Source organism: Pinus tabuliformis, chromosome 8, assembly GCF_031772625.1.
Source record: "Pinus tabuliformis cultivar Carrire ecotype Pingquan chromosome 8, CPIR1, whole genome shotgun sequence".
Classification (NCBI taxonomy): Eukaryota; Viridiplantae; Streptophyta; class Pinopsida; order Pinales; family Pinaceae; genus Pinus; species Pinus tabuliformis.
In genome coordinates this window covers 1,052,218,600-1,052,231,010 of record NC_142294.1, presented here as the reverse complement: position 1 = coordinate 1,052,231,010, position 12,411 = coordinate 1,052,218,600, and positions in this window count along the sequence as shown.

The following is a 12,411-nucleotide window of genomic DNA, read 5'->3' as shown; positions in this document are numbered from 1 at the left end:
CGAGGCCAATAAAAATTCCTTTGAATATTTTCCACAGTTTTACTTACACCAAAATGTCCAGCAATAAGAGAAGTGTGTGCTTCCCTTGTGACATTTACTCTCTCCCTCTATGGAACACAAAGTTTTCCCAAATGATACAACATATTATCATGTACATGGTAGTCTAATTCCTCAACTTGGTGGCCCTGACTCAAGTTTGAATATACCTCTTGAAAGTCAGTATCATTTACAAATTGTTCAACATAACTTTAAGGCAAAATAGAATTATTCTTGAGTAAAATGGCTACATTAATAACCGGTCTAGAAAGCATATCAACAACTCTGTTATAAATATCTTTCTTGTACCTGATTACCAAGTGGAATTGCTGTAAAAATCCCATCCAACGAAAGTGCCTTGATTGCTGCAATTTTGTTTAAGAGTGTAGATATTGCAAAGGTTGATGGTCAGTGTGAATAATGGTTTCTTTACCCATCAAGTGATGCTTCCATTTCTTCACACTTTGCACTAATGCGTAAATCTCTTTATCTTATGTAGGATAGTTAATAACAACACCATTAAAAATCTCAGAATGAAATGAAATGGGCTTACCATGCTGTAAAAGAACTACACCCATGGCGTAGTCACTTGCATCTGTTTGTATTTCAAATGGTTGTTTCAAATCCGGCAATGCTAAAACTGGGGCTGAACTAATCTTTTGTTTTAAAGCATCAAATGCTTTTTGTTGTTTGCCTCCCCACTGGAAGACACCATTCATGCTAGTCAAAGCATGTAGTGGAGCTGTTATGGAAGAGAAATTGGAAATAAAATTCCTTCAGTACTGCGCTACTCCTAGAAAACTCCTTACTTCTGTGACTGATTTGGGTATTGGCCAATTCACAATGACCGAAACTTTAGAGGGGTTAATCTTCAACTCACCTCCTCCAACTATATGGCCCAAATACACTAAGGAAGTTTTCCCGAATTCACATTTAGACATCTTCATAAATAACTGTTCTTTTCTCAAGACATCCAACACTTTCCTCACATGCTTGACATGCTCTTCTTGTGATTTGTTGAATATCAAAATATCATCTAAATAGACAATTACAAACTCATCAAGAAAGGATATGAAAACAACATTCCTAACTCTCATGAATGTAGCTAGAGCATTGCAAAGTCCGAAAGGCATAACCAACCACTCAAACAAACCTTGTTTGATTTTAAAAGAAATCTTCCAAATATCCTCTTAAGCGATTCTAACTTGATGATATCCACTTCTCAAGTCTAATTTAGTGAAATATTTTGCATTCTTCAATTGATCTAGCAAATCATCTATTCTGGGCAATGGGTATCTGTTAGGATATTTCAACACATAGGAAATAGTTAAGTATAACTTGGTCTAGTGTAGAGTCAGGTAAAGTGTGTTTCTTTACTATGTACATTTGTAACTTACAATCCGACAGTCACGATATGTTCTAGACATGAAGTGATCTAACGGTTCATTCTCTCCTCGGGATTACCGACACTTGATCTGTGGCTTCACATCTGATTGGTCCATGATCTCTATTTAAAGAGCATGGAGGGTCATTTGTAGGGTGACCATTCATGAGAGAAGCTTATGTAAATTTTATTTCTTTTATTAATAAATTGCCTTAAGTGGCCATGTTGGCTTAGGCCATGGACTGTTTCCCTCTTTGAGGGTTTTAACCATGTCAAGAATACTGGTGTATTGATCTGTGATCTGTTTGTGAGAGGTGTCCTTTGGTGTTCTATCTGAGGAACTTACCCTATAAATTCCTACATGGTATTAGAGCTATTTAAGGGCTGCATTCGTTGGTGATCCAAATCCGAAGCTGGTGCAACTGCATCCGACTGTCATGTCCTAGATCCACTGTTTCTGACCGTTTTCGGGCCGAGAGAACTGCTCTATTGTGTTAAGAGCATCTGCTCCAGTGAGGAACCCCTTTCGTTTCACGTGAAAAGGTTTCTAGTAGCCCTAGCTACATCATTTTTAAGATTTGGAGGTATACAATGTTTATTTGCAGTTTTAGTTATTCATCTCTTTGTTTATTTCAGTTTAGTTAGCTCTCTGTTTTTTAATTACCGGATCTATACCTTTCATTTGTATGTATGCTCTTTGCCTTGTGACTTTGTGCGATCTGAGCAAATAAGAAACAAAAAGGAAGGATTGTTCTCATGTGTATACTCTTTTCCGTCGCGCCTTAGTGTGATCTCGGAAAATCAGAAACATTGAGGAAAATATTTAGGTTCTGATGAAAGCTAACTTCAAGCCATAAGATTTGATTTTTTTGTATATCCGTGTTGGGTTGTGTGGTTTTTTGTTTTGTAAAAAAATATATATTTTTCAAGTAAGCACCACCCCAAAACTTAAGTGACTAAAAAAAAAAACCCTTCCTCTTTCCCAAAAATTACTAACATTTTAAACTAGCTCACTTTGTCCAAAGTTACTTTATGAGAATAGAGGTTTTGGGTTCAAGTCTTTTTTTTGTTGAGTTACTTTTTGAGAAAACACATGTAGCATATGTTTTAAAGTTATTTTATGTAAAAGTGTTCTCACCCATTATAAAAAAAAAAAGTGAGTCATTTATAATTCTAAAGTCTCTTTATTTTTTATTTAAGTTATAATTTAGTGAGTAGCTCATAAAGTACCATTGTAAAAGTGACTTTCACTTATTTATAAAAGTGGGCCACAAAATATTTTTTTTAAAGTGAGCTAATTAGATTAAGTTTGGAAAGGGGCGATTTTTTCATTCACTTCCGCACATTCACGCACTTCGTTGACATCTTCATCAACTTTTCTTCAAAAAGTCATTAATTTTTCATTAGGAAGCCGTTTTTTTTAACTACCTAATTTTTCGAGATCTTTCCATTGGAACACTTAGTTTCAACTTCTACAACTTCAGTCTCTGTTAAAATGGAAATTTCATGCCAAGTTATTCTTGACAACACCAACTACTTCCAATGGTGGTCCTACATTATGGATTTACTTAGAAGTAAAGGTCTTTACAAAATAACCTCATGCCAAGAAACTAAACCTAAAGATGAAGATAAGGCAGCCAAATGGGAAAATAGGCAAGATCAACTTTTCTTCAAAAAACAGAAAGCTAACTAAATCGAAATAAACAGAGTGATGAATAACTAAAACTGCAAATAAAGATTGTATACCTCCAGATCTTAAAAATGATGTAGCTAGGGCTACCAGAAACCTTTTCGCATGAAATGAAAGGGGTTCCTCACTGGAACAGATGCTCCTAACACAATAGAGCAGTCCTCTTGGCCTGAACGTGGTAAAAAACAGTAGATCTAGGACACGATAGTCAGATGCAGTTGTACTAGCTTCGGATTTGGATCACCAACGGATGAAGTAGAAGATGAAGAAGATGGTGGAGATGGTGGAGTCTTGTCTCCATTCCAATTACCTCCTTTTCCATCACCTCCTCCTGAAGTGCCTTCTCCTTTGGGAGGTTTGGAACTTTCTTCTTACAATCTATTATTCCTCTATTCATAGAGGACCTTTACCATCTTTGTCATATCAAAGAAACCCTTTCTAAACGTCTTCTCATCTTTTGTCATGGTAGGTTCTCCTTCATAGACTCAACTACAACTTCTACAAGTTGAGGATGAACTGGTGTAGAAGACTTTGGAAACCTTTCTCTTCTTCCACTTGACCCAACTTCAGGGCTTCCAACCAACTTTCCTTCACCTCTTTTGAGCTTTTACCTTGTAAGCATGACATAAACTTGCAAACAATTAAATCCTTCTTTCACAAAGCAAATCTAGTAAGCAAAAACCAGTGCTATGATACCAACTTGATCTCAAATGGAGAAAATTATTAATGTTGTACTAATTTGCCATTCAGAATAAAACCCAAGATGCTTATCATTTGCTTATCAAGTGCTTAAGGATTCAAAATTTTTGCTTAATAAGCTGATTCCCATGAGATCTTCTTATGTAAATGTTAGAAACAATTTAACACAAAGCATATGCTGAACAATAGAAAAATAACAACAAGAACATCAAAATACAACACACAGCAAACACATGATAAAGGATTTCACCCCTCCTGGGCTATGTCTCCTTGGTCCAACTTCCAATGGCTTGAGCCTCTTTATTATGCTCAAATTACAACAAAAGTGTATCTATAATGCTTAGATGCCTTTGAAACCTATCTTAATGAGTTCAAAATACTAAAAAATGGTTATCTAGTATCTTTTTGCATACCATTTGGATAAGTACTGAAGAAGTTATGACTTCTCCTAGTTCTCCCACTATTTGTTCCATAAAATGCTCCAACACTGACATAATCCCACAAATTCGCTCCAAAATCGCTAACTGAGTGAGAATTTGGTCGCGTTGCGGGCCATAATCAATCGGTCATATCGCAAATCAAAATCGGTGGAGTCATGCGGTCTTATGGACTGTGAACTAGGCGAGGGATATGCGATTGCAATACGACAGACCCGCCGGGAGTATTAAACTTAACATATAAATTATCGCATCCGGGAACCCAATCACAAATCACAATCAACGCTTTCCATCAACAGATACCAAAACGTATACCACTGTGGACCCACCGAGATTATCAAACCTAGTCCATAAAATATTGGGTTTGAATCCCCATCGCAAATCGCAATTGGAGTTTTCCCTTGGCGGATATCAAATTCCATACAACTGCGATATCAGCTGACCCGCTGAGCTATGAAATATAGTGTATAACATATCGCGTCCAGGGACCTTTCGCAATCACTGGAGTACCATGGGCAACATAAATATCTGCGGGGTTCTAGTGCGATATGCGATTGTGATTATTGCAAATTGCAACCCAACCTGCCAGGGGGCGATTTTCGTAATACCTTCCACCTGCGATATGTGATTGCGATTAGATCGCATCGCAACCGCCTGCGTCGGGGCTGATTCTTAACCTGTGTCCTCTGTTTTTCCTTGATATGCGACATGTGGGACCTAGTAGCAACCTGCCACTTGGTGCTTCCACATTCGTTGGGACCTTTGCCATGTCATCCAATCCTACCACGTGTCCAAGTCAAACCTGAACTTTGACTTGCTCTAACTTTTGCATATGAGCTCGGATTTGAGTGTCATTCTTACTGTTGAATTCAGAATGACGAGCTCTTTGATTTGAAGTTGAGTGTGACAAAATTATGACACTTTGATTTTTGAGCATAAACTTGAGCACCTTATAAGAGCAACAAGCTTTCCCCTTAGAAAAATCTCTTAGCATAAGTCATTGAATCTTGACTCATGCTTATGTTGTGATTTATCTATCATGAATTTAATTTCTATAGATGAGTAGAGTAGCTTCAAGTCTTGTGATTTAGTAAATTTCATGCGTAGTATTGAATATACACATTAATTTCTACACGGTATCAGAGCCTTGAAAGCACATTAGAACAAGTCCTTGAAGTCCTCATGTACAATGATCATTGAAGAACTAATGAGATGTTAGGAGGTAGAGTTATGGAGCCCTAGTTTAGGGCATATCCAGAAGACCCTATGTGAAAAATTCTTAATGGAGATAGAAGGATGCTAGTGGGTAAATCAATGAGCCAATGTTTAGTGACCCAAAAAGGAGTTGTGATCATTGATATTGGAAAAATGAGGAGCAGAGATATTTCCCACAAGGAGATCGAGATTCAGAGGGAGTCTAGTTTCAGAGGGAGCATCCCTATGGAAGCTAATACTTTCAGATATGGGGAGATCAGACTCATTATTTTGCAATAGTAGAGCAATAACAACACTTGTATGAGTAGATCATATTTTTCCATGCATGCAACCATACCTACAAGAGTGAGGTGGGGCGATGTAGATCTTTAGTCCCAGAGTTGCAGAAATTTGGGGCAGGGTCCGTTGAGGTGTTTTTTTGTCTCATGGATCATTACCTTGTTATGGGGCCCACAGTATTTAGTAGCAGGAGGATCAGTATCATTCAGATACTAAAAAGTGCAAAGGAGTGTTGACAGCAGAGCAGGAGGCTCAGTAGCAGAGTCAACAATAACATAGTTTTCCTAGTGGACAATTGGAGACACATTTGATTCAAGTTTTTTTTTGTCAGTTGCAGATGTTGTAGTAGAAGCAACAACAATGAGAAGTGTTGCATGAAGTACATTCCAAAGGTGTTGGAACGGGGTAGATGTGAATCCCTTTCTTGCTGAGAGGCAGTGTTGAAAACGCAACAAGAAATTCCTAATTTAATTTTATCCTTAATAAAATTAGGATAAAATTGTAATTCCACATCACAAGACAACAAGAATGAGTTAACTAAGTTAATTTCACTTAGTTGGCTCACTTAATTCAAGTTGAAGGCCTAACTTGAGTCATGTAGAGTGGTTCCTAAATTTTAGGAGCCTAGGTTGAGTTTAAATTGAGTTGTAATAATTTAATTCAGTTAAACTAAGTTAATGTCAGTTAATCTAGTTCCAACTATTGGAGGAACTAGTAGAATGTCTAGTAGTGGGGTTCATATTCAATGTTCAACAAGTTAATTGATAAATCAACCATAATTAACTGTTGCATGCATGAAATTTGAGTTACCCAGTTGAGATTGGAGTTCAAGGGCAGTGTACTACCAATTGTATAATCATCCAAATTATACAAGTGGTACACGTAGTAAGAGGAATACCTAAAGGAATTGCTCAATCCAATGGAGGAAAATTCCTATGAAATAGAGGCCTAATTCACAAGGGATTAGCTTAAGGTAATAAGAGCTTGGCAGGCAACAAATTGTCTAAGTATTGGCCGAAGTCAGCTTGTGAGGTAGTGAGATAGATTATACTTGTGCAGAGATTGTTCAAGTTGAACAAGCATTGTGTTTATTCTCTATTTTTTTGATCTAATGTAATATACAAATAGGAAGGGGTTTTGAGTAGCAAGCTTTCCCCTTAGAAATATATCTGAGCACATGTGATTGAATCTTGTCTCATGTTTATGTTGTGATTTCATGATCATGAATTTAACTTCCGTAGATGAGTAGAGTAGCTTTAAGTCTTGTGATTTAGTAAATTTCATGAGCAATATTGAATCTACACATTAATTTCTACAAGGAGAGCGCAATTCTCCCCAACCCTCCTAGTGCATCTGGTAGTGTCGACTCTAGTACCGTTATTCTTCCCCCTTTAGAAGAACCTCTAGAGTCTCATATCACTTTAGATCATGCTAGGAATGATCCACTTAATCATTCCTCCATCTTACATCAACAACCTAATCCCTTAGACATTGTTGGTGTTCAACCACCATGTCATCTAGGTGAACCCAGAAATTTAGTCCATTTTATTCATTGTTGTAGTGTCAAGTGAGATTGGCAATCCACCATTTCCTTTCTCTTCAATGCATGCTTTGTCTGTTCTTCCAATAAGAAGACATGCATAACATAAACAAATGGCAAACCACGTCATCAAAATGTGTCTAGAATCCATTATTCTAAATACATTCGACATGTCCATAACATATTGCATCCATCCATACAACATTCATGGACACATATGCCCCTCCATCTCCTCATCATCCTCTGGAGGATCTCGTGCCATTCGGGCCGACTACTTGAATCCCTTATTTGACATTTGGAACACAATGGTGCTCCACAAAATCATCTAGCAAAGGGGCATCATTCCCCACCTTTGCATACCCGATCAGTCCCCTCTACCACATATGCTGGGGCGCAGTATCTCATGCTTGGGGGCATGATGGCCCCTAGCCACCTTTCTCACTTGATTAACATAAGTCTCAACCTAGATCCTAATGATATAGGTATGGTTAATTATCCTTTCATTCCTTGGATACTTTGTCCTACCTGTCTTTCCGAGGAGCCATATACACATCGCATAACGTAGATGCTTGATACCATATATTGAAACATTCTACTCTGTGTGATGCCACATTTACCATCTAGTCTGCATGTTTAACTTAGTGGGCAAGAATGATCCTAGACCTTCTCTAGTAGTTCATTATCGTACCTTGATTCTTCATCAGGAACCATCATTTCAAGAAACATTAAGGTCATTTTTTAGAAAAGTAATATTAGCTGCCTAAAAGTTGCAGATCTAAATTACTATGGTCGGTTTGTCCACTATGATCTCCACAAAATTTAGGGCCTTCTCCTCCTCTCCAAATTCTCCAACAACTCACTATGCAAATGAATTGGATTTGGGGGCAAGGAGCCATTTTATAGGAAAAACCCTAGTTTTTATGTCACCCATTGTGACCAAACCCTAGCTTAGTTTGACGAATCGTCAACACTGTTGGAAAGATCTCATCGAGGTCGATAATGGGTCTCTTTTATTTTTGGTAAATTGGCACTTCACCAGGAAGCCATTTTTTCCATGAGGTCTCACTTTACCACCTATTAAAATCGAATTTCTTCACTTGAGCCACCCATACTTCGGTACCACTTTACTTATGCAATAGTTGACTCATGCATCGATTTTCGTCATGAGTAACCATCATCTACTCATTTTTTTATGGTCCCCCTCGGGTCTCCCCCATGTGGCAGCATCATTGAGTCACCCTTTTTCAGAGCATCCGAAATGAGTCACCCTTGCATCTATAGACTCTGTTCTGAGTCCCCTTGTGTCTTGTTACAATATATCATTCATTTTTGTGTCACATTCATCCCATCGTGCTCATATTTAGCCTCCAACTAAACTGTTCCATCTTTGAAAAGCCCACGTTTGAGTAATTGACCATCCCCTCTAGAATCGAGTCAGTTGCTGTCAGGTCAACCATGCATATTATGCTCTAACAAGGGAAGTCATCAACCCACCACTCATCTTGCTTCCTTCCATCATCATCCCTGGAGTCATTTCACTAGTCACTTTACTATGATCCCTCGTGCCTTTATTGAGGATTCCTCATTACCTTAACTCTTGCAGGTCCTCTTATGTCGACTTCAACACATTTATTCCAGAAGTGTGGTCTGGAGGGTGGTGTACCTTGCTTCCAACCTTCAACTTTGTTCGATGCCTCATACCAAGCAAAGGGAATCATTATTGCCCTTTGACTTGGTTGTTTCTCACGTGCTCAATGCCAACTCATTATTGCACGATTGAGAATCGTACACTTTGAGGTAAATTTCATGGCGTTGAGGTTTTTTTATTTCTCTTTAATTTTAAAATTATTTACTTTTTACTATGTCAGTTATGCAATTATAAGTTTTTTTATTTCTCTTTAATTTTAAAATTATATACTTTTTACTATGTCAGTTATGCAAGCTTTCTTTAGTTTTGTTTTGTTAGAAGTGAACAAATTATAATTATTCTAGCCCATTAATGAAAAGAATTAAGAGGGAAAAAATTATAAACTCTAATTACTTTAATTTCAGAGTTAAGAGGTTGAAAATAGATTTAAGAGTTGAGTATATTTCATAAAAAATTTATTATATTATATATTATAATAATATATAATTTAATAAATAGTTAAGAGTTAAGTATATTTCATAAAGAGTTTATTATATTATATACAAGATTTTTAATCATGAAATTTACCATGGATATTATTAACTTCTAAGTAGGTTTTTTTACAATACCATGGGCTTTTAATTGTATTTTCTTTAACATGATTGATCCAAAATATATGTTTAATATTTTACAACCAATTATGTTTTTTATTAATTTAGATACTTTCTTAAATACAATACAATGGGATCATATTTAACAAAGAGAGTGAGATGGAAGGGAGAATAGAGTGTGGGGGAGAAACATAGAGGTGAGAGACACAGTGAGAGAGAGAGGAGGGAGAGAGAAGGAGGGAGAGAGATATATTTGGAGGGGGAAAGAGAGGGAGTGACAAGGTAGTGATGAAGATGGAATGAGGGAGAGAGGAGACGAGGGAAGAGAGAGAAAATGAGAGGATAAAGATAGGGAAAGAAGGGGAAGAGAGAGACAGGTAGACATAGATGTGGAGGGGGGAGGAGAGAGAGAGGGAGGGAGATAGTGACAGAGTTGGAGGGTGGAGAGAGTGTGTGTGTATGATGGGGGGAGAGACAGAGGGACGTGGGAGAGAAGGGGAGAGAGAGGACTTGAGAGAGAGGAGAGAGGGGGGTGAGAGAGATGGAGTTGGAAGGGGAAGGAAGACATAGAGAGAGAAAGGTAGAGAGGGAGTGGCAGGGGAGAGATGGAGAGTCCGTGAGAGAGAGAGAGAGAGAGATTGAGAGAGAAGTTGGAGAGAGTGAGAGAGAGGAAGAAGGAGGGAGGGAGAGATAGATAGATATGGAGAGAGAGTGTGTATGTTTTGGGGGTGAGAAGGAGAGACAAGGGGATATATATATATATATATATATATATATATATCTCTGGGGCGGGGGAAGCGGTAGAAGAGAGAGGCAACGAGAGAGAGAGAGAGAGAGAGAGAGAGAGAGAGAGAGAGAGAGTGACATATGTTTAGGGAGTTGAGATAGAGAGACAAAGAAGGAGAGATGGAGGGAGGTATAAGTATAGATGACAAGGGGAGAGAGGAAAGAAGACAAAGATAAAGACAGTTAGGGAGAGGTAGTTAGAGTGAGATGGGGGAGAGAGGGAGGGGAAGAGAGAGAAGGAGAGGGGGAGGGAGATAAACACATAATGGAAGGTGGAGAGAGAGGGAAGAAGAAAGAGTCTCACAGAGACGAATATAGACATAGCAGTTAGATCTAGAAAGTCATGAATATTTTAGATTTTCACTAAAATATATGTATTGATTTCAATGTAGTTGTTGATTTTTAATCCTATTTGATCACATGCACTATATCCATTGATTTCAGTGTAGATATCGATTTATAATTATATTTAATACCTTACACTAGATGCATTAGTTTTAGTGTAGATATTGATTTCTACTCCTATTTGATTGCTTGCACAGGATGCATTGGTTTCAGTGTAGATATTGATTTCTAATCCTATTTAATCGCTTGCACTAGATGCATTGATTTCAGTGTAGATGTCGATTTCTAATCCTATAGGATTTCAGTATAGATATTGATTTCTAATCCTATTTGATTTCTTGCACTATATGTATTGATTTCAATGTAGTTGTTGATTTCTAATCCTATTTGATCATATGCACTAATTTCAAGGTAGATGTCGATTTATAATTCTATTTAATACCTTGCACTAGACGCATTGATTTCAATGTCAATGTTGATTTCTAATCCTATTTGATTGCTTGCACTAGATGCATTGATTTCAATGTAGATGCCGATTTCTAATCCTATAGGATTTCAGTATAGATATTGATTTCTAATAGTATTTGATTTCTTGCACTATATGTATTGATTTCAATGTAGTTGTTGATTTCTAATCCTATTTGATCACATGCAATATATGCATTGATTTCAACGTAGATGTCGATTTATAATTCGATTTAATACCTTACACTAGATGCATTGATTTCAATGTCGATGTTGATTTCTACTCCTATTTGATCGCTTGCACATGATGCATTGGTTTCAATGTAGATATTGATTTCTAATCCTATTTGATTTCTTGCACTAGATGCATTGATTTCAGTGTAGATGTTGATTTCTAATCATATTTAATACCCGACACTAGATGCATTGATTTCAACGTAGATGTTGATTTCTACTCATATTTGATTGCTTGCATTAGATGCATTGGTTTCAGTGTAGATATTAATTTTTACTCCTATTTGATTGCTTGCACAGGATGCATTGGTTTCAGTGTAGATATTGATTTCTAATCCTATTTAATTGCTTGCACTAGATGCATTGATTTCATTGTAGATGTCGATTTCTAATCATATTTAATACCTTACACTAGATGCATTGATTTCAACGTAGATGTTGATTTCTACTCATATTTGATTTCATGCATTAGATGCATTGGTTTCAATGTAGATATTGATTTCTAATCCTATTTGATTTCTTGCATTAGATGCATTGATTTCAGTATAGATGTTGATTTCTAATCATATTTGATTGTTTGCACTAGATGCATTGATTTTAGTGTAGATGTTGATTTTTGATTTGATGCAACAAGATGTATGATTTACATTAATTTCAAAGTAATTAGATTAATAGTGTGCATTGATTTCAGTGTAAGCACATCTCTACCTCCTCCATCTATATCTCTATCTCCCATTGTCTCTCCTTCTCTGTCTCTTTATCTCAGCACTTAAACATACACACTCTCTCTCTATATCTATCTATCTCTCTCTCCCTCCCTCCCTCCCTCTCTCTCTTCCCCTTCTCTCTCTCTTTAACATTTCTCTCTCCATATCTCTCTCTCTCTCTCTCTCTCTCTCCCCCTCCTTGTCTTTGCCTCTCTCTTCTTCCCTCTCCCTGCCCCATCTATATCTCTATCTCCTCTTGTCTCTCCTTCTCACCCCCAAAACACATACACACTCTCTCAATGTAAGCACATAAAAATTATTCAACCATAAATACAATACTTGAATTTTCATCCTAA